This window comes from Pelodiscus sinensis, chromosome 16, assembly GCF_049634645.1.
Source record: "Pelodiscus sinensis isolate JC-2024 chromosome 16, ASM4963464v1, whole genome shotgun sequence".
Taxonomy (NCBI): domain Eukaryota; kingdom Metazoa; phylum Chordata; order Testudines; family Trionychidae; genus Pelodiscus; species Pelodiscus sinensis.
The window spans coordinates 16,875,766-16,902,834 of record NC_134726.1 but is presented as its reverse complement, the minus strand read 5'-3'; the positions used below and the strand labels follow the sequence as shown (position 1 = coordinate 16,902,834).

Sequence of the window (27,069 nt, the reverse complement as noted above, 5' to 3'; positions counted from 1 at the left end):
CATGTACAGGTGTTTTAGAAACACTGATTTATATTACATTTTTGTGTGTAACAGTAAAGAACTGGTTTTGGAGGGATGTGGTGGAGGCCATAGTTAAGGTTGCCAACCCTCCAGGATTGGCCTGGGGTCTCCTGGAATCTCCTGGGGTGCATCTACATAGCAACATTATTTCGGAATAATAGCCGTTATTCTGAAATAACAATGTGAGAGTCTACAGGAATTCAGTTATTTCTAAATAATTTTGAAATAATGGAGGGCTTATTTTGACTTCTGTACACCTCATTCCACGAGGGCTAATGCCTATTCCGAAATAGTTATTTTGAAATACCTGTAATGTGGACACTCCATTGCTGCTATTTTGAAATAGCTCCTTCCCAGGGCCATTCAAACTAATTACTCCCTAGTGCCTCCTAAGGCTCTAAATCAAGGTACCATGTCCACATTAGGGAAATCTGCCTTGCATTAATTTTTGAGGCTTCTGTAGTGTAGAGGTGCTATTTCAAAATAAGCTATTTCGGAGTATTTCTTTCAGAATAGCTTATTTCAAAATTAGTGTGCAGTGTAGACATACCCCTGGTGACTATTGAAAGCAAACCTGTAGATTTTAATAGGGTATTTTTTAAATGATGTTATTCTGGAAAAAAAAACTCCTGGAAAAGTTTCTTTTTATGCAGAAATAGATAAATTATAAACCTCTGAAAATAAGGTTTTATAATCAAAATTCTGACAGAACCTAAGGGTACATCTAGACTATAGGCTTTTGCCGACAGAAGTTTTGTCAACAGATACTGTCGACAAAGCTTCTGTTGACAAAGACTACATCCAGTTCTCTCGACAAAGCAAGCTGCTTTGTCAACATGACAGTGTAGATGCAATAACACCTTCTGTCGACAGAACTCTGTCAACAAAAGGCACTATTCCTCGCAGAATGAGGTTTACAGCCGTTGCCAAAACTGCTGAGTTCTGTCGACATTATGTTGGCAGGACTCAGTGGCAGTGTAGACGCAAGTATAGTTTTGTCGACAAAAGTGGACTTTTGTCGACAAATCTCTGTAGTCTAGACACAGCCTAAGGCATTACAGTGGAAATGGTGCCATTGTAAAATAAGAGTAATAAATATATTTTTCACTGGTAATATAACATATATTTTTCTATATACAGTAGGGCTCAAAGTGAAATAAACTAAATGGGAAGTACAAAATTGGAGACTAATTTGATTATATACTTGTGTGGAGAAAAAAGATAGGTAGACCATTAAACCTATGCTGAACGCAGTATTATGTCTGAGATTAATGTAATGTTACTAATGAGAGTAATGCTTATGCTAGCACCGGTAGCAATACTGGCAGTTTCATTGTTTCTAAAACTTTTTTGTTTCAATATTTTTATGCCATAATACAAAAATCAATCATAGCACAGTAGCCAAGCAATAATAATAAAAAAACACTGAAAGACCACGACCAGGAATTATGTTTTATGGTGCTGCTGACTGTATTAGACTGTGTAAACGTGAGTACTAATTAAACATACTATCATAATTACACACAAAAATTAACATTAAAAGAATACTATCTAGTTTGAAAAGTCAAGCAATCAGATGTTTTAAAAGCCAGAATTAAGGCTGTCTGCAAGTTTAATTCATCTCCCTACTTCATGTGTATTATGGGAGTCTTTAATTACATGATCAAATGCTATTTTTTCCAGAGGATGTCTGCCACAGCAAATGCACGTGATGGACAGTGTTCAGTGAATGAATAGCTCTGCACTGTTTGTCTTATCCTCATTCTTCAATATCTGGTTCTAGCGTTTATTCACTAGACATTATTCAAATCATGCTCTGAGGACAGTATTATTAATTTCCTCCTGGGCTTTTCTGTATCACTCGCCACTATACTACTTAGGTGTTTCACAAACATTCATTAATTTAGATTCTCATTACCCCCTGTGGATAAGGAGATATTATCTCTGTTTGATAAACAGGGTGCTGAGGCAAAGAAAGAGAGAGGCCAGAAGTGACCACTGATTGTGGGTGCAGTGTTTGAAAGGTCATGATTGTTCAGAGTACTTATCTACAGAAAACTCTCTCTGGAGAGATAGGCCAAAAAAAAAAAAAAAAAAAGCTAGAAAGTTTTGAGGCACTGAAACTATTAATAAATGCCAATCAAATTTGAAGAATTTTTAATTTTTTAAATTTTAATAAAGGTGGTTTTTTTAAGTCAAGAATTCACTCTGATTCCAAAACAAAACCTTCTTTGAGTGATGTCCCTGTGGGTGCTCTACTGTTGGTGTCAGGCTTGTCCCATTGCCACAGATTGGAGACTTTTCCAGCAGTGTCCAGTTGTGCCGCGCATGTGTGAGAGCGGTGCGTGTTGTTTGCACCTTTGGAGTTCATGCATGCATCCCGACTCCTCTCAATTCCTTCTTTGCTGTGCTGGGCTGCAGACAGACCTCCAACTTCTCTTCACTTCACTTCTGTGGAAAGAAAATTATTTAGAATTCCGAAGTTAACCGTTCTTTCTGTTGTTCTTTTAATAGTAAAAAATAAATTATTTAGTTAGTTTTTACTGTAAATATTTGCTTAGACTTTGTAGTCAGCTGTTACACACTCCTTCAGGGACAGAGGGCAGTGAACTACAGGTCTCTTCAGGCCTCTACAAAAAAAAAAAAAAAAAAAAAAAAAGAAGAAACACCGATGACATGCTGGGATCTCCTGGTTTTAAAAAATGTGAGAAATGCCAGTAGTCTGATTGTTTGAGTACCCACTGGCCCCACGCTCCTTGCAGTGCTTTGATTTTGAAATGTACAAGAGCCCTTCTGGGACTTGTGTACATTTCAAAAGCAGGGAATACAGGGCTAGTCCGGGACTGTTTGGCTGTGTCTATACTACGTGTTTTGTCAGAAGAGGCAAAGCAAATGAAGCGCTGATTAGCATTTTCTTGTGCTTCATTTGCATAACCTATTCCGATCTGTTTTTACGCAAGAGGTTTTTGTGCAAAAACATGCAGTGTGGACGTGTCCGTTTTGTGCAAAGATCCCTTATGCTTCTCCGAGATTTTGCACAAAAAGGGTTTTTTGCATAAAACGGACATGTCCACACTGCACGCTTTTGTGCAAAAACCTGTTGTACAAAAACAGATCGGAATAGATTATGCAAATGATGCATGAGAAAATGCTTATCAGTACTTAATCTATATTGCCTCTTCCTACAAAACACATAGTGTAGACAAAGCCTTTGAGTCCCTCGCTGGCCCTGCGCTCCTGGTGGTACTTCAGCCTTTGAAATGTAGCAAGAGCTTGCAGGGCTCTTTTTCTCCCCCCCCTTTTTTTTTGTGCTCAACATCTTTGAGAGGGACTGGTGGGGAGCACTTCCTTTCCCCCCCCAGCAAAAATTGCTCTTCGCATTTTTTCCGCTGCTGTTTCGTCTCTCTTCGTTTAATGGTTTGGCCACCCCTGGTCTAGTACCTTGCCATATCTGTGTCTCCTGCCCCCTTATTTCTTCTTCACTGGTTCTTAATCCCAAACTCCTTGTCCAACCGGTTTCCGTCCTCCCCTCAGCTCCTCATCTGACCTCAGTGTACCTTCCCAACTAACTACCTCAAAGGCTACGTCTACATTGCAGAGTTTTGCGCAAAAACTCGTGGAGTGTCCACACCTCAAGTGCGTTTTTGTGCAAGAAAATTTACAGTGAATCTACAGAACAGAGGGGGTTCTTGTGGTATAGGTATTCCTCTTTCTACGAGGCACAACTCCTTTTTGCGCAAGAGTTATTGCGCAAAAAGATATATGTGGATGGGCAGCAGGTTTTTTTTGTGTAAAACCAGCCTATCGAAAGAAGCACAGGTGCCCTGGTGGCCATTCTGTTAATGGCAATCAGAGCTTTCTTGTGAGAGAGCATCCATGCAGTCTGGACACTCTCTTGCGCATAAGCGCATCGCTTTTCCGATGCGCTTTTGCAGTGTGAATGTGCTCTTTCACAAGAAGTTTTTGTGGAATATCTCTTCTGATAAAAGCTTCTTGCGCAAGAAGCCTGCAGTGTAGACATAGCCACAGTGTCCCAGTTCTAGGGTCTTTGCCCAATTAGTCCCCGCCTGCCTTTTCCCAACTTCTAGTGAGAGAGGCGTAGTACAAAGTACTTGTGACCTCTAGGTTTTATTTGGGGGACTAACTACTTGAATGACTACTGTTACGGACAAGACAGTGTTGCGTCTTATAACTTTCCTTTTTTCAGAATTTCCCTCAAACTTTGAAGATTAATTATTTAGAAATCATAATGATTTCTTTGAGATTTTTGAATGTAGGTCAAAATTTGAAATTAGAATTTTGTAGATTTTAAATCAATGTTAGTTTTGTTGGAATATGGCAGTTTGTAGAGTCTGGGGAATTTTATAAGCAGTTTCTATTAGCTTTGCACAGTTATTTATTTGTTTTTTTTCCCCTCCTGGTCTTGTTTTGTTTTCCTTAATGTGCTGTTTGTGATTTCCTTGTTGGTGCAATTTTTAATTCAGTCATTTTCAGGGCAGAGCTGTAGTTAAAAAAAATCTCAGCTCAGTGACCCTTTATATCTTCTTTCTCAAGTTTACCCTTCTATGGGTGTGTCTACACTGCCCCATAGGTCGAACTAAGATATGCCAATTTGAGCTATGCAAATTGTGTATCTTATTTTGAAGTTATTTCAAAATAGCTTATTTAGAAATTTGGTGCTGTCTACACAGCATTTATTTCTAAATAAACTGCTATTCTGAAACGTCCTTTGCTCCTCATGGAATAAGGATATAGGGACGTTGGAATACTGTGCTCGTTATATTTCAAAATAACAGGTGCTTTCAAAATACACAGAATAGCTATTTCAGGGTACCTTCAGTATCTCGAAATAGTGCTGCAGTATAGACATAGCCTAGGATTTCCATCACTACAAGCTTTACATGAGTTTACAATCTCTTAGTACTGTTCATTATTTATATTATGCACAGAACACACACAAGGGCAGGAAAAAAAAAGATAAATTTTGTATTTTCTTATCTTTTTATTCTATTACTGGCCAATCTCTCCACTTGTGACAGGCTACAGAGACTCTGTCCAGAATCCTTGCATCCAGTCTCCAAGGCCACTGTTCATGGCTACATAGGAAAGGATTGGTGTAATGAGGTAGGGTATACGAAGAGCACTCAGTCACCTAAGGTTTCAAAATTTTACAGGCAGCAAAATGTTCAGTAACTTGTTCATGTGATTACTGTGGGTTGGTAGAGGAGGACATTTGTCAGTTTGTGTAGAACAATTGCAATTCCTGATTGAGGTCAATCAAGAGTTATATTGGAGAGCCTTGTAGTAAATGTTCACTGGTAGGCAGAAAAACTGATGTTAGTAATGAACAGGCTAATCTAGGGGCTCAGGAGACAAAGTGCAGTATCATGTACAAGGAACTAGAGTTTTTAAGTAGCCAAAGCTGAGCTTTAGTTTTCTGTTTGTGGAAAGAAAATCCCCTGTGCAGTCTTTGTTTGGATTGTTAAAATCTGTTTAACGGAAATGTCTGCTCTTGGGAGCAAAGCTGTCTCTTTGAAAGTCTTTTGCTGTGTGACTGCATTGGCCAACCCTGCTACTTTACAAGGTTGCTTAAACAAACAGCTAAGGTTTGCTATTGATGTTGCAGACTGAAGTTTGAAACATGAAAACTTTCTTTCCTCAAGAATATATTAAAAGCGAAACAAATAAAGTATTTCCACTCATCTTTCCCTGTATCATTGAGTTAGGAAAACATATATCTGCTCTTTCCATTTAAACCTTCCAGTTTCTTATTCAAGCCAGTAATTAGCTAAGACCCCTTTTCATGAGGCTAGATTTTATTATTGTCCTGCACTTTGTGTAGTTATTTACATCAGTGTAAAGTGACCGTAAAACACTATGAAACTAGACTGAGAACATTGTACATACAAAGTCTTTGGGGGTAGAAACCATCATTTTTGTAATGAGTATACAGCGCCTAACACAATGTGGTTGCAGTTCCTGATTGGGCTTTTTAGGTGTCACCAACATGCATAATAATAAATAAGCACTCTGCACTCAGTGTTAATACCTACAGAAGACATATGACGATCATGAATTAGAGCCATGTTTTCTGTTACTGTTATTTTTGTATAGAGCAGTGCTGCTCAAAGTGGGTCATGAGCCCAGTTTGGGAAAGCTGCTAGTGGACCTGTGCTGCTTTGTTTACCTAAAGGGTCTGAAGCCATGGAGCCTCATGGTTTCCATTGACTCCATTTTGCCATTTCCAGCCAAGGGGAGCTGCAGGAAGTGGTGTGGCCCAGGCCACTGCTTTCCGTGATTCCCCTTGGCTGGAAATACCAAAACCAGAGACAATGGGAGCTATGAAGATTCGTGTCTACAGACCCTTTAGGTAAGCAAAGTGGCGCGGGCACACCAGCAGTTTTCCAAAAGCGGGCCCACAACCTATTTTGAGAAAAATTGGTGTAGAGATAACATTTAGGAGCCTTAGTCATGGAATAGGACTCCATTGTGCTAAGTGTTGTACAAAGTACAAAAAGAGTCTCTGGAAAGAATAGTGTGCTGTCAATTTGAAGTTCAACAGTTTTAGAAGAAAGTTATCTGAAAGGATTTTTCAATTGCAGACTGGTGAGATCCTTTGACTTCTGTAAAGCCAAGACTGTTATCAAATATGCTTTATTTAAGCTGACCAAAATTTTTCCCATTACATTATTTTTGCACAGGAAAATAGCCTTAAAAAATCCTTGGTGTAAAAAATCATCTAATCATTTTGGTTTTGTGTGTGATATTTTCCACAGTATTTCTTACCAAAACTTTAATCAAAACAATGTTCAAAAATTTCCACTTATTGAAAAATGTACTTTTTACTAAGAAACATTTTCAATACATTAAAACAGTCTGAAAATAATTTCATAACAATCTTTATCAAAAGATACTGTGAAAATTTTTCAAGAAATGGAAAATGGATCAATTTTAGAATCCCAGAATCATAGAAAAGTAGGGTTGGAAGGGACTGTAAGAAGTCATGAAGTCCAGCCCCCTGCACTGAGTAAGACCAAGTAAATTAGACCATCTCTGACAGGTTTCTGTCTAATCTGTTCTTAAACACCTCCAATTATGAGGATTCCTCAACCTCTCTTGGAAACATACTGCAGGAATACCCTTACAGTTAAAAAGCATGTCTAAAATCTAATTTAATATAAAATCAACTTCCCTTCCAGCAAACTAAGTCCATTACTTCCTGACCTACTTTCAGTGGACATGGACAAAATTTATCATAGTCCTCATTATAACTGCTCTTATCATATCTGACCACTGTTATCAGGTCTCTCCTCAGCATTCTTTTCTCAAGACTAAACATGCCCAGAGGGTTTTCTAGCTTTCCTCATAGATCAGATTTTCTAAATCTTTTACCATTTTGGTTGCTCTTCTCTCCAATTCATCCACCTACAGGCAGTCCCCGGGTTACGTACAAGATAGGGACTGTAGGTTTGTTCTTAAGTTGAATCTGTATGTAAGTCGGAACTGGCGTCCAGATTCAGCCGCTGCTGAAACTGACCGCCAGTTCCGACTTACATACAGAATCAACTTAAGAACCCCAGGCGTCCCCAAGTCAGCTGCTGCTGAAACTGATCAGCAGCTGATTCCAGGAAGCCCGGGGCAGAGCAACTCTGCCTCGGGCTTCCTGTGGTCAGCACTGGTCAGTTTCAGCAGAAGCTGACTTGGGGACGCCTGGGGCAGAGCAGCTAGGGTGCTGCTGGGTAGTACCCCATCTGCTCTGCCCCAGGCGTCCTGATTCAGCCGCCTCTGAAACTGACCAGCAGCAACTGAATCAGGACCTGGGGCAGAGCAGCTGGGGTGCTGCCGGGTTGGTCCAGTAGTGCCCAGAGCGGCGCTGCAGGACCAATCGGCAGCGCCCCAGCTGCTCTGCCCCAGGGTCCAAAACAAATGCCTGGTCTGCTGGGGGGAGGGGGCACACTAGCTGCGCCCCCCCCCCCAGCAGACCAGGGACACGGGGAGCAGAGCCGCAGCGGCAGCGGGGGGCCGCGCCTCTGAGGCTTTGCTCTGGCAAAGTCTCAGAGGCGCGGGACCCCGCCGTGGCTGCAGCTTCAGACCACAGGCACCGGGACTGAAGCGGCAGCTGCGGCGGTTCCCCGCGCTTCTGAGGCTTTGCTCTGGCAAAGCCTCAGAAGCGCGGGAACCCGCCCGGTGCCCCTGGTCTGCTGGAGACGGTCTCCAGCAGACCAGGGGCACCGGAGCAGCTTACGAATGGGGCTTTCTCGCCCCGGAGCTCGCAGGTAGCAATCCGCCACCTCGATCTCCGGGGCGAGAAAGCCCCGTTCGTAAGTGCGGATCCGACATAAGTCGGATCCTCGTAAGTCGGGGACTGCCTGTATTTCTTAAAGTATGATGCCCAGAACTGGATGCAATACTCCAGATGAGGCCACACCAGTGCTGTGTGGGACAATTATTCCCATATCTTATATATGCCATTTCTGTTCATAGATCCCTTAATGATCTTAGCCTTTTTTGCAGCTGCATGACATTGTTGACTCATATATTCAATTTGTGATGTACAATAATCCCCAGATGCTTTTCAGCAGTACAACCACCTAGCCAGCTATTTCTCATTTTGGTGTTGTGTATTTGATTTTTCCTTCCTAAATTAAGTACTTTTAATTTGTCTTTATTGAATTTCATTTTGTTGAATTCAGACCAATTCTCCAGTTTGTCAAGGTTGTTTTGAATTCTAATCCTGTCCTCCAAATGCTTATACTCCTCCCATCTTGGTGTCATATGAAGATTTTATAAGTGTACTCTGTACTCCATTATCTAAGATGTTAATGAAACTATTGAGTAGTCTTAGACCCAGGGCAGACTCTGCAGGACCTTACTAGATATGCACCTTTGAGTTTGACATTGAGACTACGTCTACATTGCAGCCTTTTGTTGGCAGAGACAATGCAAATGAAGCACTCATTAGCATCTGTCATGCTGTCATTTGCATATTCTTTGTCAATGCTTTTTGCAGAAGAGGTTTTTGCACAAAAACAAACAGTGTAGACGTGGCCATTTTGCACAAAACCCCTCTTTTGTGCAAGATCTCTTATGCCTCAAAAAAGGAAGTATACAGGATCTTGTGCAAAAGTGTTTTTTACACAAAACGTCCCCGTCTACACTGCTTGTTTTTGCGCAAAAAACCTCTTCCGCAAAAAGCATCAACAGACAATATGCAAATGACAGTGTGACAAATGCTAATGAGGACTTTATTTTTATTGTCTCTGCTGACAAAAGGCTGCAGTGTAAACGTAGCCTCACTGACTGATAACTAATGACCTTTCAACCAGTTGTGCAATCTCCTTATAATATCACCCAGACCATATTTTCCTAGTTTGCTTATGAGATTGACATGTTATTTTACTAAAATCAAGATCTATCACCTGCTTCCCCTTATACACTAGGCTAGTAACCCTGTCAAAGAAAAGTACAGTTAACTTGATTTGCTCTTGACAAATCTATGTGGGTTATTCCTTAAAACGTTAATCTCTAGAACACAAATTGATTGTTTAATAATTTGTCCCAGAATCTTTTGAGGTATCTATCTTGATCTATAATTTCTCCGCTCCTTTTGTTTCCCTTTGTAACGATAGATACTATGTTTGCCCTTCTCCAGTCCTCTGGGACCTCACCTGTCTTCCATGAGTTCCTGAAGATAACTGTCAATAATTCCAAGATTGCTTCAGTCCCTTAAGTACTTTAGGATGAATTTCATCAGGTCTTACTAACTTGAATACATTTAACCTATTCTTTCCCTATTTTGGCTTGCATTGCTTTCCCCGTGTATTTAATAAGAATTGTGTTTAGTATCTAGTCACCATTAACCCTTTTAGTAAAATAAGCATTGAACACCTGAGCTTCTTGATGTCAACAGTTTTTAGCTCTTTCCCCACTAAGCAGATGACCTACACTTTCCAGTATCTTTCTCTTGCTCCTAGTGTATTTATAGAACATCTTGCTCTCTTTAAGGTTACCTTTTCAAATTAATTAGTGGACATTTGGTTATCTGCCCCCTTTGAATCTAATTTTGAACCCATTTTGTCTTAAAGACTGACAGTTCAACTTTTGCTTTCCCTTATTGCATGGGAGATAGTAAGATGTGCCAGCTCTTTATTTGATACAACTTATTTCTTCTTTTGGGACTGCTCAGCAGTACTATCTCAGGTTTCACATATTGTGTGCTGGGCTATGGGGATACGACTACACTGCACAGTTATTTCGGAATAAGCTATTCCAGAATAGTTATTCCGAAATAGCTTATTTCAAAATAGCATGTCTACACTGCAGAGAAGCCTCAAAATTAGTCCGCGGCTGGCTACCCTAATGTAGATGTGCTATCTCAATTTAGAGGCCCAGGAGGAATAACTTAGAATGGCCCAGCTGAGGGACTATTTCAAAATAGCAGAAGTGGAGCATCTACATACACCTTGTTTCAAAATAGCTATTTCAGAATAGGCATTACTCTTCATAGAACGAGGTTTATAGAAGTTGGAATAAGCCGTCTGTTAATTCAGAGTTATTTTGAAATAATGGAATTGCTATGTACAGCCGCTCTCCGAATTACGAACGAGTTACGGACCAACACTTGGTCTGTAACTCGAATTGTTCGTAACTCAGATCCCATAGAGTTACATGGCAACCGCGCTGTTCGTAAGCGCGGATTGCTGTTCGTAATTCGGATCCGCATTTATGACTGCTTTGGTCGTTAATGCGGATGGTTGTAAGTGGAGGTGGCCATAAGTCAGGGAGCGGCAATAGATGCTTGCATAGTTATTTTGGAATAACAGCTATTATTCCTAAATAACTCTGCTGTGTAGACACACCTAACAGGAAAAGGCTCTATGATTTGAAAGCTAAACAGACTCTTATTAATAGAACTTCCTTACAGAGATACGTTCTAAACATGAACATACACTGACTTTCAGTGCCTCCTTCATGTTCTCCCTTCCTGCAACCTCCAGCTTCCTAGAGCTGGCACATGGAAGAGGAAGAGTATAGACAACTCCACCTTATTCCTTGCCTTCCCATGGTAGGGGAGTTTGGACCCACCAGTAGTTGCTCTATCCTTTGGAATTAAGGAGCTCCTGATACTTCTTTACAACCCTGTACAAGTGAGCAGAAAGAGCCATGCTCTAGCTAAGAGAGTTTTCCATATCTGGAACATTTGCAATCCTCCCTCATATGCATATTACAGATTTGTTTGCACAGCTAGCAGCACTTAATCTTCTGACATTTAAAGATCTTACTCCTATTGCAAAAGACTTTGGAGGTTGGGAAAGTCACTATGCCTACAGCTTAAAATTTTTTTTTGCTTAAATACAATTATTTTTACTGCTTTCTATCTACCAAATCTGGAAGCATTTATTTCTTTATTTGATAGAACATTTGGAGATGGCAGGAGGTGTTTTGTGGGAAGGAGTAATGAAAGATTCATGAAGGATTAAAAATAGTTGGGGGGGGGTTGGGTTTAATTCAGAATCTCTTAATATTTCCCCTTCACTTCCTTCCTATTTACACTGAATATAAATATAGGCCTTCTTCTAAAAAAAGAAAGTTGGATGAATGAAGAGTGTGAGGGAGTGAAACAAGCAATAAAATTAATATTTTCCAAAGGGGTGCCTAAAATCAGATTCCTGCATCCATAGTCAGGCACCCAAATGAATGAGCTGCCTTTTTCAGAGGTAATTAGCACCTGGTGCTCACCAGGAAATGTGATTGCTCAGTGGCCTGAAAACCAGGCTTCTCCTTCAGCCACCTGTGTTTGAACATTTTGGCCAAAGGCATTAAAGTTGCCTTCAGATTTGTACTTTAGCTGGCACTGAAATCTTCCTCTTTTACACTTTAATGACTGAGCATAGTATACAAACAGGACAAGTGGAGGCTAGAGTCAGGAGCACAGAAGAACTACAACTGTGCCAAAGGTCTGGGATGGGTTTTGTTCTGAAATAATGTTGCTTGAAGGGCTCCTCCAGCACTGCTGTTTTGGTTCCCTGGCAAACTGGGCAACTACACCGAGGGAATTCTACAGATGTCATTGCCTAATTGCTGAGCGTGTTCCCCCAATCTTACTTTATAGCTCATCCCTTCCATTTCAGCACCCTACCAAACATCTCCACTCATGCTCAGGTCCCATGTTTCTAGATGGATTACTATCACCCCTTTTTTCTCACCCTCCTGCCCTATGATAGAGACCCTTGGAGAGGTTCATTAGAGGGAAGGCACATTCTGATGAAACACAGATGGCTCAGTGGACCAGAAATCCTCTCAGCTCCACTTGTCCCATCCCAGAACCTTACAACTCAAGCCCTATTTCTCTCCATTAGCCCTGAGCCATCTTCATCTTGGCTACGTCTAGATGGCATCTCTCTGCCAACAGAAGGATGCAAGTCAAGTACTTCGGAAGTGCAAATGAGCCTGGGATTTAAATACCCCGGGCTTCATTTGCATGCTCACGTTCTGACTCTGTGCCTATCAGGCTCAGTGTCGAAAGTGGAAGTAAAGTGTAGCTGCGGTTCTGCTGACAGCGGGGAGCTTTTTCGGCAGATCCTGTACTCCTAAGCATAAATTAGTTGCAAGTTGGAATTATCCCAGGCTACACGTTAGTATAATAGAAAACTATAGGTCTAGCATTTTCTATTACATTCAAGTTCTATTAGGTCAGAGTTACCCAAGAAAAAGCCATTTAACTTGGTAAATTCACTTGCACTTAGTATTTTCATGTAAAGTTGAAAAAGCAAGAATTAAAAGCAGAAAATTATTGTTTCTTTGTTAAATTATTTAATGTTTACATGGTGCCCAAAGTGTGCAAAGTACATCACAGAAAGTTATGAAGATAACAATCTTGAACCAGATTAGCCTTCCACCTTTATTTTTTAGGGTTGTGGTGATTTATTTTTGTTTTCTTTCTTTTACCATAAATAAGATCAGCAGAAAGATGTTGCCATGGTGAGATATTATAATGCACTTAAAGACACTTGTTACAAAGATGTACCACAGTACCATCTCCATGTATGTGAGTTCTCAAGATACAGTGATAACACCATAGACAAAAAGTAAATTTATTAATTTCATTACAAAGGTTTGGAATATTAATTTGGTGCACAGTAAGCATCAACAAAATACTCTAGCTGCTGACTTCATTTCCTCTGAACTTAAATCTATTTAATAGCAGAATGGAGTCAAATTGTTTGCCAGAATCAGTGTAATTCTAACGTGAGGCTCAGGTATATTTGCTTATTTGCTGTATCTTGGCTATATTTGGATGACATCTTTTATCTGAGATAAAAAGAAATTCAGTGTGAAGAAAAAGTGAAAAGTGTAAAGAAAAGCCTCAGTCATTGAAATCCACTGTTATGGCATATCTACACTATATGGAAAAACGATACTGCAGCAGTCGATCTTTCAGTGTTCGATATAGTGGGTCTAGTGAAGATGCATTAAATCGAACTAAGAGGATGCCCCATCAGCACCAGTACTACTGCTCCTCACAAGACATAAGGGAAACCAACAGGAGTGTTTGCTCCCATCGACCTCCTGCTTTGTAGATGGGGATTTAAGATACATTGACTCCAGCTGAGTAATTAATGAAGCTGGAGTTGCATATCTTAGGTTGACCTTCCACTCTAGTGTAGACAAAGCCTTAGTTATTAAAACTAACAGTAGCAGTGGGGGTTGTATTTCAGCTCTGTTCCAGGCACACCATCAGCTGGGAGAATACTGCTGCACACTTCTCAAGTCTCCCAGAGAGTCAAGGCCCCAAAAGTATCAGGAAGAATCAGAGTGTCATGCTGTCCCCAGATTCATCTTACATTATTTTAAATTATGGTGCCTGAACATATGACCCGATAAGCTAGATATGCAAGGGTATGTCTACACTACAGCGGTAATTCGAACTAATTTAGTTCGAATTAGTTAATTCGAACTAAGCTAATTTGAACTAACGGATCCAGACTAAAAAACTAGTTCGAATTAGCGTTTTGCTAATTCGAACTAGCATGTCCACATTAAGTGGACCCTGAACCGGGGTTAAGGATGGCCGGAAGCAGTGCTGGCAGGGCATCAGATGAGGACTTAGAGCGTGGAGCTGCTGCCTCAGGCTAGCCGAGGGCTGTGCTTAAAGGGACCCGACCCCCACCCCGGACAGACAGTTCTCAGGGGTGCCCCACTTGCAAAGCAGTCCTGGCTTGGAATGCCCTGGGGGCCCACACTCAGCCATCAGACCGACTGCACTTGCCGCAGGCTGCCATCTGGGGAGAGGGGGCAATTGGGGGGCTGCAGGAGACCTTCCACCCCCAGAAGCCCGCAGAGCCAGCCCAGTCCTCCCCATCGGGGGCTCGTACCCCATTCCTCCCTCACCTCCTTCCACTTAACCCTCCCTAACCCCACTTCCTGATGTACAAAATAAAGGACAATTGTGTTCAAAAATAGAATCTCTTTATTGAACAAAACTGGGGGAGACTGGGAAAAGGAGGTGGGAGAGGGGAAGAGAGGGTGGGAGAGGGGAGGGCAACTACAATGATGAGGGGTTGGGAACAGGTCCCATATGAAGAGAGGCTAAAGAGACCGGGACTTTTCAGTTTAGAAAAGAGGAGACTGAGGGGGGATAGGATAGAGGTCTATAAAAGCATGAGTGGGGTGGAGAGGGCGCATCAAGAAAAGTTCTTCATTAGTTCCCATAATAGAAGGACTAGAGGACACCAAAGGAAAGGAATGGGTAGCAGGCTTCAAACTAGTAACAGAAAGTTGTTCTTCACAAAGCAAAGAGTCAACCTGTGGAACCTGCAGGAGGCTGTGAAGGCTAGAACTAGAAAAGAGTTTAAAGAGAAGTTAGATCAAGTCATGGAGGTTGGGTCCATGGAGTGGTATTAGCCAGTGGGTAGGAGTGGTGTCCCTGCCCAAAGTTTGTGGAAGGCTGGAGAGGGATGGCACGAGACAAATGGCTTGGTCACTGTCTTCGGTCCATCCCCTCCAGGGTCCCTAGGGTTGGCCGCTGTCGGCAGACACGCTACTGGGCTAGATGGACCTTTGGTCTGACCCAGGACGGCCATTGTAAGCTCAGGGCTCAGGGTCGGGGGGTCTCAGTGGACCACCTTGATTTTCATGCACACCTGTTCCTGGGTGGCCAGGCTGGTAGCTCTCCTGCCCTAGACGGGCACTTTCCTGTGCCTAGTGCGGAGGTCGTGGACGAGGTCCACAATGTCCGCACTGGACCAAGTGGGCGCCCGCCTCTTGCGGTCCTGGGCAAGCTGCCGGGAGCCGCCAGCCTGGTCCCGGCAAGAGGGGGAGGGCTGGGGGTCATCGGGTGGCTGGCTCGAGCCGTGCCAGGTGCAGGGTCTGCTGGCTGGGTGCTGGCAGGCTTGCACCTGGCACGGGCACCGTAGCCAGCCTGTGCCCCTTTAAGGGGTCCGGGGCTGGGAGGGAGGCAGTAGAGTTTCCCTGGTGTTGGCCAGAGTGGCCACCAGGGAAAGCTGGGGAGGGCTAGCCTCCCACTAGTTCGAATTAAGGGGCTACACACCCCTGAATTCGAACTAGTAAGTTCGAACTAGGCTTAGTCCTTGTACAATGAGGTTTACCTAGTTCGAACTAAGCGCTCCGCTAGTTCGAATTAAGTTCAAACTAGCGGAGTGCTAGTGTAGCTCCTATCAAAGTTAATTCGAACTAACGTCCGTTAATTCGAATTAACTCTGTAGTGTAGACATACCCCAAATGTTTGTGAAAACCTCTAGTTTTGCATGGGATAGCAGAGAAGGGAGAGAATATTAAAACCATGTGGCATTTAATTTCAGAAAGGGGAACTATACAAAAATTAGGAGTTTATTTAAACAGAAATTAAAAGGTACAGTAACAAAAGTAAAATTCCTACAAGCTGAATGGAAACTTTTCAGAGAGACCACAATAGAGGTCCAACTTAAATGTATACCCCAAATTAAAAAACATAGTAAGAGAACCGAAAAAGTGCCACCGTGGCTTAACAACCAAGTAAAAAAAGAAGTGAGAGATAAGGCATCATTTAAAAAGTGGAAGTTAAATCCTAGTGAGGAAACTAGAAAGGAGCATAAATTCCATCAAATTAAGTGTAAAAATATAACAAGAAAAGCCAAAAAGGAGTTTGAAGAACAGCTAGCCAAAAACTTAAAAAGTAATAGTAAAATGTTTTTTAAGTACATCAGAAGCATGAATCTGGCTAAACAATCAGTGGGGCTCTTGGACGATCGAAATGCTTAAAGGAGCTCTCAAAGATGATAAAGTCATAGCGGAGAAGCTAAATGAATTCTTTGCTTTGCTGTTCATGGTTGAGGATGGTAGGATGATTCGCAAACCTGAGCCATTTTATTTAGGTGACTAATTTGAGGAATTGTCCCAGATTGAGATGTTGCTAGATGTGGTTTTAGAACAAACTGATAAACTTATCAGTAATAAGTCACCGGGACCACGTGTCATTTACCCAGGAGTTCTGAAAGAACTCAAATGTGAAATTGCAGATCTACTAACTGTGGTTTGTAACCTGTCCTTTTAATACTTTTCTGTACCTAATGACTGGAAGAAAGCTAATGCAATGTCAATATTTAAAAAGGGCTCTAGAGGTGATCCTCGTAATTACAGACTGGTAAAACCAAAGTCAGTACCGGGAAAACAGTTGAAACTATAGTAAAGAATAATATTGTCAGACACACAGATGAACATAATTTGTTGGGGAAAAATCAACATGGCTTTTGTACAGGGAAAAAGTGCCTTACTAATCTACTAGAGTTCTTTGAGGGAGTCAGCAAACATGGACGGCGGAGGAGGGGAGAGATCCAGTGAATATAGTGTACTTAGATATCCAGAAAGCCTTTTCACAAGGTCCCTCACCAAAGGATCTTAAGTAAAGTAAGTTGTAATGGGAATAAGGGGGGGAAGGTCCTCTCATGGACTGATAACTGGTTAAAGGATAGGAAACAAAGGATAGGAATACATGGTAAGTTTTCAAAAGAGAGAGAGGTTTCCCCCAACAGTCTGTTCTAGGACCAATCCTTTTCAACCTATTTATAAATTATCTGGAGAAAGGGGTAAAAGTGAGGTGGCAAAATTTGCAGTTGATACTAAACTGCTCAGGATAGTTAAGACCAAAGCAGACTGTGAAGAGCTTCAAAAAGATTTCACAAAACTAAGTGATTGGTGAACAAAATGGCAAATGAAATTTAATGTTGATTAATGTAAAGTAATGATTAATGCACATTGGAAAAAAATAATCCCAACTATACATTCAAAATGACGGGGACTAATTTGGGTACAACTATTCAAGAGACAGAGAGATCTTGGAGTCATTGTGGATAGGTCTCTGAAAACATCCACTGAATATGCAGTGGCAGTCCAAAAAGCAAATAGAATGTTAGGAATTATTAAAAACGGGATAGAGAATAAGACAGAGAATATCTTATTGCCTCTATATAAAACTATGGTACACCCATATCTTGAATACTGCATACAGATGTCGTTGCCCCATCTCAAAAAAGATATATTGGCAGTGGAAAAAGTTCAGAAAAGAGCAACAAAAAATGATTAGGGGTTTGGAATGAGTCCCATATGAAGAGAGATTAAAAATTCTTGGACTTTTCAGCTTAAAAAAGAGGAAACTAAGGAGGGGGATATAATTGAAATAATGACTGGTGTGGAAAAAGTGAATAAGAAAAAGTTCTCTAAACTTAAGAACTAGGGGTCACCAAATTAAATTAATAGGTAGCAGGTTTAAAGAAGCAAAAGGGAGTTTTTCTTTATGCATCACACAGTCAACCTGTGGAACTCCTTGCCAGAGGATATTGTGAAGACCAGGACTTTAACAGGGTTCAAAAAAGAACTAGATCAATTAATGGTGGTTAGGTCCATCAATGGCTATTAGCCAGGAGGGTAGGAATGGTGTCCCTAGCCTCTGTTTGTCTGGAAATGGATGACAGAAGAGGGATCATTTGATGATTCCTTATTCTGTTCACTCCCTCTGGAGCATCTGGCATTAGACAGTGTTGGAAGACAGGATACTGGGCCAAATGGACCATTGGTTTTACCCAGTATGGCTGTTCTTATAGTCTTATGTTCATGGAGTTTCACATAGTTCTTTGAGTGATGATCCCGGGGGTGTTCCACTGTAGGTGTTGGGTGGTCCCAGCATCTCAGATCATAGTTTTGCATAGCAGTAGCCAGTTGGGCACAGTTCTTCGGATCATATTACACATGTTCCTGAGTGACAGCAATGACATTCTTCTTCGCACGCTCTGATGCCACAGACTAGATCTCATGGTACTGCAGCTAGACAGCTCTCTCTGTCTCTCTCTTCCTCACGAGCTTCAAACTGGTCTCCGAGATCTCCAGTGCACTCAGTTTGTAGTGCCTTCAATGATGACTGTAGGAGTGTCTTTTCATCATGACACTCCTCACGTATGAGATCCTACTATGACCGGTAGGGTATGTCTAGACTACATGGCTCCGTCGATGGAGCCATGTAGATTTGTTTTTTTGGCAAAGGCAAATGAAGCCGCGATTTAAATGATCGCGGCTTCATTTACATTTACATGGCTGCCGCGCTGAGCCGACAAACAGCTGATCAGCTGTTTGTCCACTCAGCGCGAGTCTGGACGCTCCCCTGCCGACATCAAAGCCTTTTGTCGGCAGCCCCGGTAAACCTCATCCCACAAGGAATAACGGGGCTGCCGACAAAGGGCTTTGATGTCGGCAGGGGAGCGTCCAGACTAGCGTGCTGAGAGGACAAACAGCTGATTAGCTGTTTGTCGGCTCAGCGTGGCAGCCATGTAAATTTAAATGAAGCCACGATCATTTAAATCGTGGCTTCATTTGCCTTTGCCTACAACCCTAATCTACATGGCTCCATTGATGGAGCCATGTAGTCTAGACACAGCCGTATAGACATAGACAGCTCTATGCTCATCCTCACCCTTGGATGGCACAGTGGCATTACTCATCTCCTTATTCTAGACCCTGGTCACCATGTTGTCATCATTTGGCCTCCAGGATCCCATCTACTATCTCATGCACACCAATTACGAGGTACTTCCCACCATCATCCCGTGCCCGTACTCTGCCACCCACTGAGCAGCTTGAGACAGAGGAGGGCCAAATATCCGAGCTTCAGCATCCTGACTAGGGATGTTAAATTTAGTTTAATCAATCAATTGACTAGTTGATGGATAAGGGGCCAGGAGCCAACCCCACTGCAGCTCTGCCTTTTTAAGGTATTACGAGCCAGCAGGTCTTCTCCCCGCCACCACCACTGTGCACCAGCCCTTTAAATGCATTTAGAGCCACCAGGCAGAGGCTCAACTTTGTGGGACTGGGCGCGAGCTGGGTATCAGCTGATTCCCAGCTCGTGCCCAGTCCCTGCTACCCCCTGCGTCCCGCAGAGACAGTCCTGGGGGGAACTGACTTCTAAGCTGGCTCCCCCCAGTACGAACTCCTGCTCCCTCCCTTGCTGCTTCTGATAGAGGCAGGAAGGGATGGGGGAGTGACTAGTCGAGGGACTAGTTGACTATCCGATAAAGTTATGCTTATTGGATAGTCAACTAGTCGCTTACATCCCTAATCCTAACACTTCCCCTGCTGACCAATCCTCTTCCTCCCCAGATAAGGCGGTCTTTCCAGGAGATGTCTCACCAGCAGATGACTTGAAACAGTTCCAGGAACTATTTAAAAGGGTAGCTACCAATCAGGAGGTACAACTTATGGCAGTCCAGGAGAAACAATATTGTCCCCTTAAAAATCTACAGCCTTCCCACCACGCCAAGATCACGTTACCCGTTGATGAGGCAGTCATGAAAGTGGCTGACAAAATATGGCAGACCCCAGCTTCTGCCCCTCATGCCAAAAAAAGGGCTGAAAAGAAATATTTTATTCCTGCCAAGAGCATAGATTTTTTTATTTTCACATCCTCAGCCAAATTCTTTGGCAGTTGACGCAACATATCACAGGTCAAAACTACCACAATGTAAAAATGCGGTGCAGGATAAAGAGAGTAAACACATGGACTTGTTTGGCAGGAAGATGTATTCTTCCTCAACTCTCCAACTCTGTATTGTGAACTACTCAGTCCTTCTAGCCAACCACAATTTTGGTAACAACTCCAAAATTAGGGGGCTGAAGAACACCTCCTGGACAATAAAAGAGCTATTCTAAAGTCGATAGTGCAGGAGGGCTATACTATGACTTGTACTGCCCTACAAATGGCCCTTTATGTCACAGGCACTGTGGCCTGCTCTGCTGCAACATCTATAGTCCTGAGGAAAGCTTCTTGGTTCCAAGCCGCTGGAGTCTCTAAGGCTGTGTCTACACTGGCACCCTTTTCCGTAAAAGGGATGCTAATGAGACACTTCGGAATTGCAAATTCCGCGGGGGATATTTAAAGATGAACATGGCTGCTGCTTTTTTCCGGCTCGGGGTTTTGCCGGAGAAAAGCGCCAGTCTAGACTGGATCTTTCAAGTAGGAATAAGGGATCTTCCGGAAAAGGGCTTATTTACTGCAAGATCCCATCTAGACTGGCGCTTTTCTCCAGCAAAACCCCGAGCCGGAAAAAAGCGGCAGCCATGTTAATGCAAATGCCGCGGGGGATATTTAAATCCCCCGCGGAATTTGCAATTCCGAAGTGTCTCATTAGCATCCCTTTTACGGAAAAGGGCGTCAGTGTAGACACAGCCTAAATGTATAACATTAATTTTGCTCAGGAGTTGTGTGGCTCATGCGGAACGTGGTATTATGCAGGTCTAAGGATGAATTGTGAATGGTATTTTCTGACCAGCTCTTTAGAGATTGGGATTGTCAAAATTGCTGTAACTTTCTTTATAAATACCAATGTAAACAAAAAAGCATCAGTGGTAAACATAGTATTAACTTGCAAATACTGGTGAGAATATCTAGTAATTAATCTTTAATTACTGAATGTGGGATATCCAGAGTAATATGAATGAATCTAAATGAATTTCAATGAGATGGGGCTACCTAATTCCCCCAAACTCCTCTGAAATTACCAGTCTGTTGTCATAGTACATTATTAAACAGCCCAACATATATTTTGAAATTTTGATCAGAGCATACAAGTTTGGAGACACTTCATCTACTTCTTGTAGCCTGATTTAAGTGGCTGAAGAAAATAAAACAAGGTTCATTTTCAGAATTGTATTGGAAAGTTAAATATATATAACCAATTATTTATCATTTTTGCATAGGGATATGAAGCAGTAGCCTATACTCATCAGGTAGTCAAGTTTACTACTCTCATTCCCCATCCTTTTGCTACCTGTGATACGCGGGGGGGGGGGGGGGGGGGGGAGGAGGGAGAGGCAGGAGCTGGTGCTGGGAGGAGCGGATTTAAAAGCCGATTCCCCTCAGCACTGTCTCCACAGTACCGCCCGTCCCCACCCCTGGCTGCTGCTTCTGTCAGAGGTGGGGGTGGGCAAAGACTGCTGCCACGAAACAGCCTCTATCCATGGCGACCCCTCTGTAGGCAGGGGCTGCTTTGCGGCATCAGTCCCTGTGTGTGGGTGTCCCAGCGGGAAATTGTGACCTCCCGCACACAGGGGCTGCTTTGCAGCAGCAGTCCCTGTGTGCAGGAGGTCTGAAATCCCCACCGGGACCCCATCACACAGGGGCTGCTGCTGGCTGGGCAGGCAGCCCAGCTCAGTTCTAGCTCATGCCGGGTACAGGACCAAACCCCGCTGTGGCTCTGAAATTTAAAACACAGTATGAGCCAGAGGGCAGGCTGCCCGTCTCCTACTTCCTTTTAAATTGAAGAGCCGCAGCAGAGTTTGCCTATAAAGAACATTGCCTATTAACTAATCAAGTATTTGATAAAAATTATATCAACTACTTGATTAAATACCCACATTTTAAAATCCTTACTTCTTCCTATGCTTCCTATATAATGCTTTTAGGGTTGCCAGATGGTTTAACCCAAAATACCAAACATCCCTCTCCCCCCCCCCAAAAAAAAACATGGGGGAAAAAATTCTGTTGAGAAAAAAAAAGGGGGAGAAATGCTTTTGAGGCTTTTTGGCCATTACAGGCTGCTGGTGGCCATCTGCCATCTTGTCTTCAGCTCAGGGCCAGACAGCTCCCCTGCAGAATCAGGTAAGCACCTGGTACTTTTACCTCCTGGCCAGGAAAACATCAGAAAATACCGGACATTTTAGGTGTCCGGTATTTTCTGACTTTTCTACCAGATAGGAGGTGAAAATACCAGACTGCCCGGGTCAGTACCGGACACAGTGAGAGCCTAGTTACACACACCAGTGGGTTACAGTAGCACCCAGTTGGCACTGATGTAAATGACTACAGGAGGTGAACAGCAGTGGATAATCTGGCCCTTATGTCCACTCTCAGACTATGTCTATACTACAAATTTTGCCAGAAGAGGCAATGGAAATGAAGCACGGATTAGCATTTTCCAGTGCTTCATTTGCATAATCTCTTCTGATCCGTTCTTGCACAAAAACAAGCAGGATGGACTTCCTTTTTGCGTAACCCCCCCTTTTTGCATCATAGTATAGATGCAGCCTCTAGCATGCACTTCTGCAGAAGTTCTGCCAAAATGTGCATCACATACAGGCAACGACATGGATGCTTTTTACTCTGTCCATTCAAAATCTTTCAGCCTGACTTTGGAGGGACCATTACAAAGAAGGGTCAGTTCCAGACTCATTTAATTGTTGGCCAACAATGGCTTCAACTGATGCCTATATGGTAGTCATTTGGGGAATATGGCCTTTCAGTATTCCAACAACTTGACTGACCCCACCAGCTAATTCCATGTAAGTCACTATAAAGTTGTCAGATAATTCATTTTCATTTTTAAGCTTGCTATATTGTTAGAGTTAAAATGTAATGAACAGCTACATAGGTGATAGGTTGTAATGTTAAGGAAGGTTAATAGGGCAGAAGTGTCTTGTTCAGTTCTCACCATGACCTCTTTAGATCTATGTCAACTTACTGAGTAACAAGAAATTATTCTGCCAGACTTCCAGGTCTAGACACCCTCCCCCTGTGAATATGAATTCATCCAGATTCTTGTTGAGTGTCTGCAGTATGACTGTTTGGTGTGACAATAATAGTAAACAGTCTAGTGATAGAGTGTAGCTGCCAACACTTGTAAAACACTCTTACATGTTTTGGTTACAAAAGAAAAATAGTTTTTAAAACATTCTCAACACTCAAATGCAAATTCAGAGATAAAAAGGGAGATGGATGGGAGAAAATAAGAGTGAGCGATACTTACGTCAGAACAGAACAGAATCTATGCTCAGTGGAATAGAAGAACGTCAAAGGTTCAGAATTTTGTTTTTCCTAAGGAAATATTTCCAATCAAGGAAAAATAATTACAACTCATTCCCACCTACCTGCCTGTCAGTTTACAAGTTTTTAAGCAAAGACACTTTGGATTTATCAAAGCACAAAAGAGTTGAAACAGCTTTAAGTGGGAATCAAAAAAGCGGCTACATGGACTTTCTTCAAATTTTGAAAATAAATCACTTTTGAATAGACACACCTCACAAGAGATGGCAGTCCAATATTTTGGTGAATGGGTTAAAAGGGGAGTTTAGAATAGAATTATCTTTTCTTGAGTGTCATTAGGCTAGTTTTCCAGGTGTTTGGTTTTTGGCCAGAACACCCAGGCTATGTCTACACTGCAGGTTTTTTGCAGAAGAGGAAATGCAAATGGAGTACTCATTTCCATGTATCATGCTCTCATTTGTATATTTTTCTCCGATCTTTATTGCGGAAGAGGTTTTTGCGAGAAAAAGCCCTGTGTAGATGGGGCCATTTGTTGGAAGAACTCCTTTTTGTGCAAGAGCCCGTAAACCTCATTTTTTGAGGAATAAGGGCTCTTGTGCAAAAGGGTTTTTTTTTCCGACAAATGACCCTGTTTACCCAGGGCTTTTTATTGCTAAAACCTCTTCTGCAAAAAGGATCCATAGAAGATATGCAAATGAGAGTGTGAGATATGCAAATGAGCAGGGCTCACCTAGTGGTGGCGAGTCCTGCTCGCCAGCCGTGCAGTTTTGTGCGGTTCTGTACTCTGCGCATGCACAGATCATTCTGCGCATGCGCAGATCGCTCTGTGCTGGCTCTTCCAGGTTGTAATCTACTTGCCACGGGCGAGTAGATTACATTATTTGTCAAGCCCTGCAAATGAGTGCTCCCTTTGCATTTCCTCTTCCACAAAAAACCCGCTGTGTAGACGTAGCCCCAGTGAAAAAGGAACCCAGGCTGCTCAAGTCAGCACTGTTGACTAGGATGCTAATAGTCTGGTTGGCCAGAGTGGCCAGCTCTCTGGGGTTCCTGGAAGCGGCTGTCATGTCCCTCTGGCTCATTCCCAGACCACGAGAGCCTTCACCCACAACAAGACCCCACACTCTTTCCCAAGCACCTGCACCAAATCTCCTGTATCCTGACACCATCATTTATAGCCCTTCCGTGCAGCCTGCACCCTCAGCCCATTGAACATGAGTGAATGAGCAAGTCTGGGGGGAAGAGGGAGGGAAGGGGGCTGGAGTGAGTGGAACAGGGCTTTGAGGCAGGTGGGGCAAGAGTAATCTGTTTTCTGCAATCAGAAAGTTGGCAACCCTACGAGGCTAGATTATTCCATTTAAGCAGTGCTTTGAGCAGGGGCGCATTGCAGACACACAGAAACCCCATCTGTTCTAACTACCAGGGGCCTCAGCATGCAGATTTACAGTCTGTATTAGTAGAAAACAGTCTTTCACCTTCAAATTATGTTAGTGGTCCTGAGTATTGGGAATTGAAATAACTACAGTGTCATGAAACTAAATTACTGTGGAAGATTTGAAAAAAGTCAGTAATTTAATCTTACATTTTCATTTATTCCAAATTCTAAATACTTCCTCTGACACATTCCCTGAACAGTTACTGTTACTCGGTCTCAAAGCATACATAGTACTCTATATTGGTATACAGTAGACAAAAGGTGAAAGGGCTTTTCTGTCTTGTTATAATTGGTGTTCACTATTTGTCTTTGATGCCTTCTTTTCAAGGTATTATTTATAACATTCAGGGTTCTTTATGAGGTGCTACATAGGATATTCCTTGCTGTTACCTTGTATGGAGTGATCTTTAATGTTTATTCTGCTTTTCTTCTCACACTCTCTATTCTACAAGAGCAGCACTCACAAAGGGATCTGAAGACATGAATAGCATAGTAAAATTTACAATTATAAAAGAAAATGTTTATCTTTGCTTTGTGAAATGAAAATCAGATATTTCCTTTTTTTGCATTCTCTAATAACCTGACTAAATATAATATATAAAAATTCATAATCACAAAAGGTAGGTTAAAATAATTGGCAAATATGCTGCATACAGAAAAACAAACATATGTTAATGAGAAATGTAACTATTACATCTGTTGTGTCATTTCTCATTTACCGTGCATGGAACACTGAAATTCAAATGTATGGATATATTATATATACATATATGTTTATGAGCACACGCATACACACACTCACATACAGTGCCATCTATTTTGTGTATTTTGGCTACAATGTTGTCTTTTTCAATACTGCTATCTTTACCCAATTGTATTAAACAATTTCAAGTACTTTTTTTAAAGTGGGGAAAAAGCCTGCAGGATTTTTCTTCATGTTTCATCCAGTGTGTTGCAGTTAGTTTCCATAGATACAGTATGTGTTGGTTTCCTAGGAAGCTGCTGTAGGATAGCATTTGATTGGCTGTGTTGTCACATTGATTGTCAGAATTGTGGGCAGAGTTTTGAGTGGTAGATGTGTGCAGGTGATGCACACAATAACCTAATGCCTTATCAGCTAAGTGATTTACAGTATTTCTAACATACAAAAGCTTCATTGAAAATTAGGTGGGTTCTTCTATTGAAATGAGTTATATCCCAGTGGGTTAATTTACTCTGAGTGACAAAAAGGCTCTGATTACTGTGAGGCAGTATGAAGAGGTGAGTTGAATTGAAGTGTTGTAATGATTTTATTTTGTACCAAAGTTGGGGTTTTGTGTCAAGGTTTTTTCCTATTTCTGTAGTGTTAACTGAATATGAGGGCTGTAGTGCAACATTCCTGCCTTATGGATGATAAGGCAGAATTGCAGCAATCAGGAAAGAGATTATTGAAAGACATTGGAACTTCAGAACACATTAAAGTCTGGGTTGTATCAGAGCACATAGCACTTTTCTAACAGACTGTACTGGCAGGGACAATTCTGAGATATACTCTTCCTTATTCATGGAATGATATCTCTGAACTAATCTGTAAGGCTGTAACTCTCTCCTCCTTGAAGCCTACAATAAATATGACACCCAATGATGATTTGGCAGGGACAGCCAATTTCATCTAGTTATTAAACATTTGGTACCTTCAAAAAAAATCTTCGTATTATGCATGTATTTTTTCCTATTCCATTCATATGTGCTCTCCCCACACACCCTTTTATTTATCATTCCCATATGGTTACATATTTTCCTCAGATTAGATTGTAAAGTTTTTGGGAAGGCATTGTCCCTTACTATGGCTACATCTAGACTGCAAGCCTCTTTCGAAAAAGAGCATCTAGACTACAACCAGAACTTTCGAAAAAGCAAGCCACTTTTTCGAAAGAGAGCATCCAGGCAGTCTGGATGCCCTCTTTCGAAAAAGCACAGTTTGCATTACATAGCGCCTTTTTTCGAAAGAGCACTTTCGAAAAAAGGCGTTCTTCCTCGTAAAATGAGGTTTTCTGTGGTCAAAAAAACTGCTGCAGTCTTTCAATTTACTTTTGAAATTATGTGGCAGCAGTCTAGACGCAGGGGAAGTTTTTTTTTTAAAAGACCACTTTCTTTAAAAAAAAACTGTAGTGTAGACATAGCTTATGTGTTTTATAGAACCTAGTGTCATAGAGCTTTCCTATAGACTATGGTCGCTGGATGCTACCACAAAACTTTTATTACTAAAACTAAAAACAAAGAATAACTCCTTCAGAGTTCTGGAAACTAGAACTTTGACCAAAGAGGAAGA

The 27,069-nt window shown here is 41.9% G+C and overlaps 1 protein-coding gene and 1 long non-coding RNA gene across 3 annotated transcripts in view; one reads left to right on the top strand and one right to left on the bottom strand.

Annotated features, from left to right (window-relative positions):
* The window catches only part of SHISA9 (shisa family member 9), a 353,976-nt gene that overhangs the window by 96,525 nt on the left and 230,382 nt on the right, over positions 1-27,069 (top strand). The window lies entirely within an intron of this gene.
* On the bottom strand, positions 1,267-25,690 carry LOC112547173 (uncharacterized). Its single transcript, XR_003090915.2, has 4 exons — positions 25,654-25,690; positions 25,149-25,230; positions 23,310-23,377; positions 1,267-2,472 (listed from the first exon to the last, which is right to left on the bottom strand). It is a non-coding gene; the product is annotated as an uncharacterized LOC112547173 (long non-coding RNA).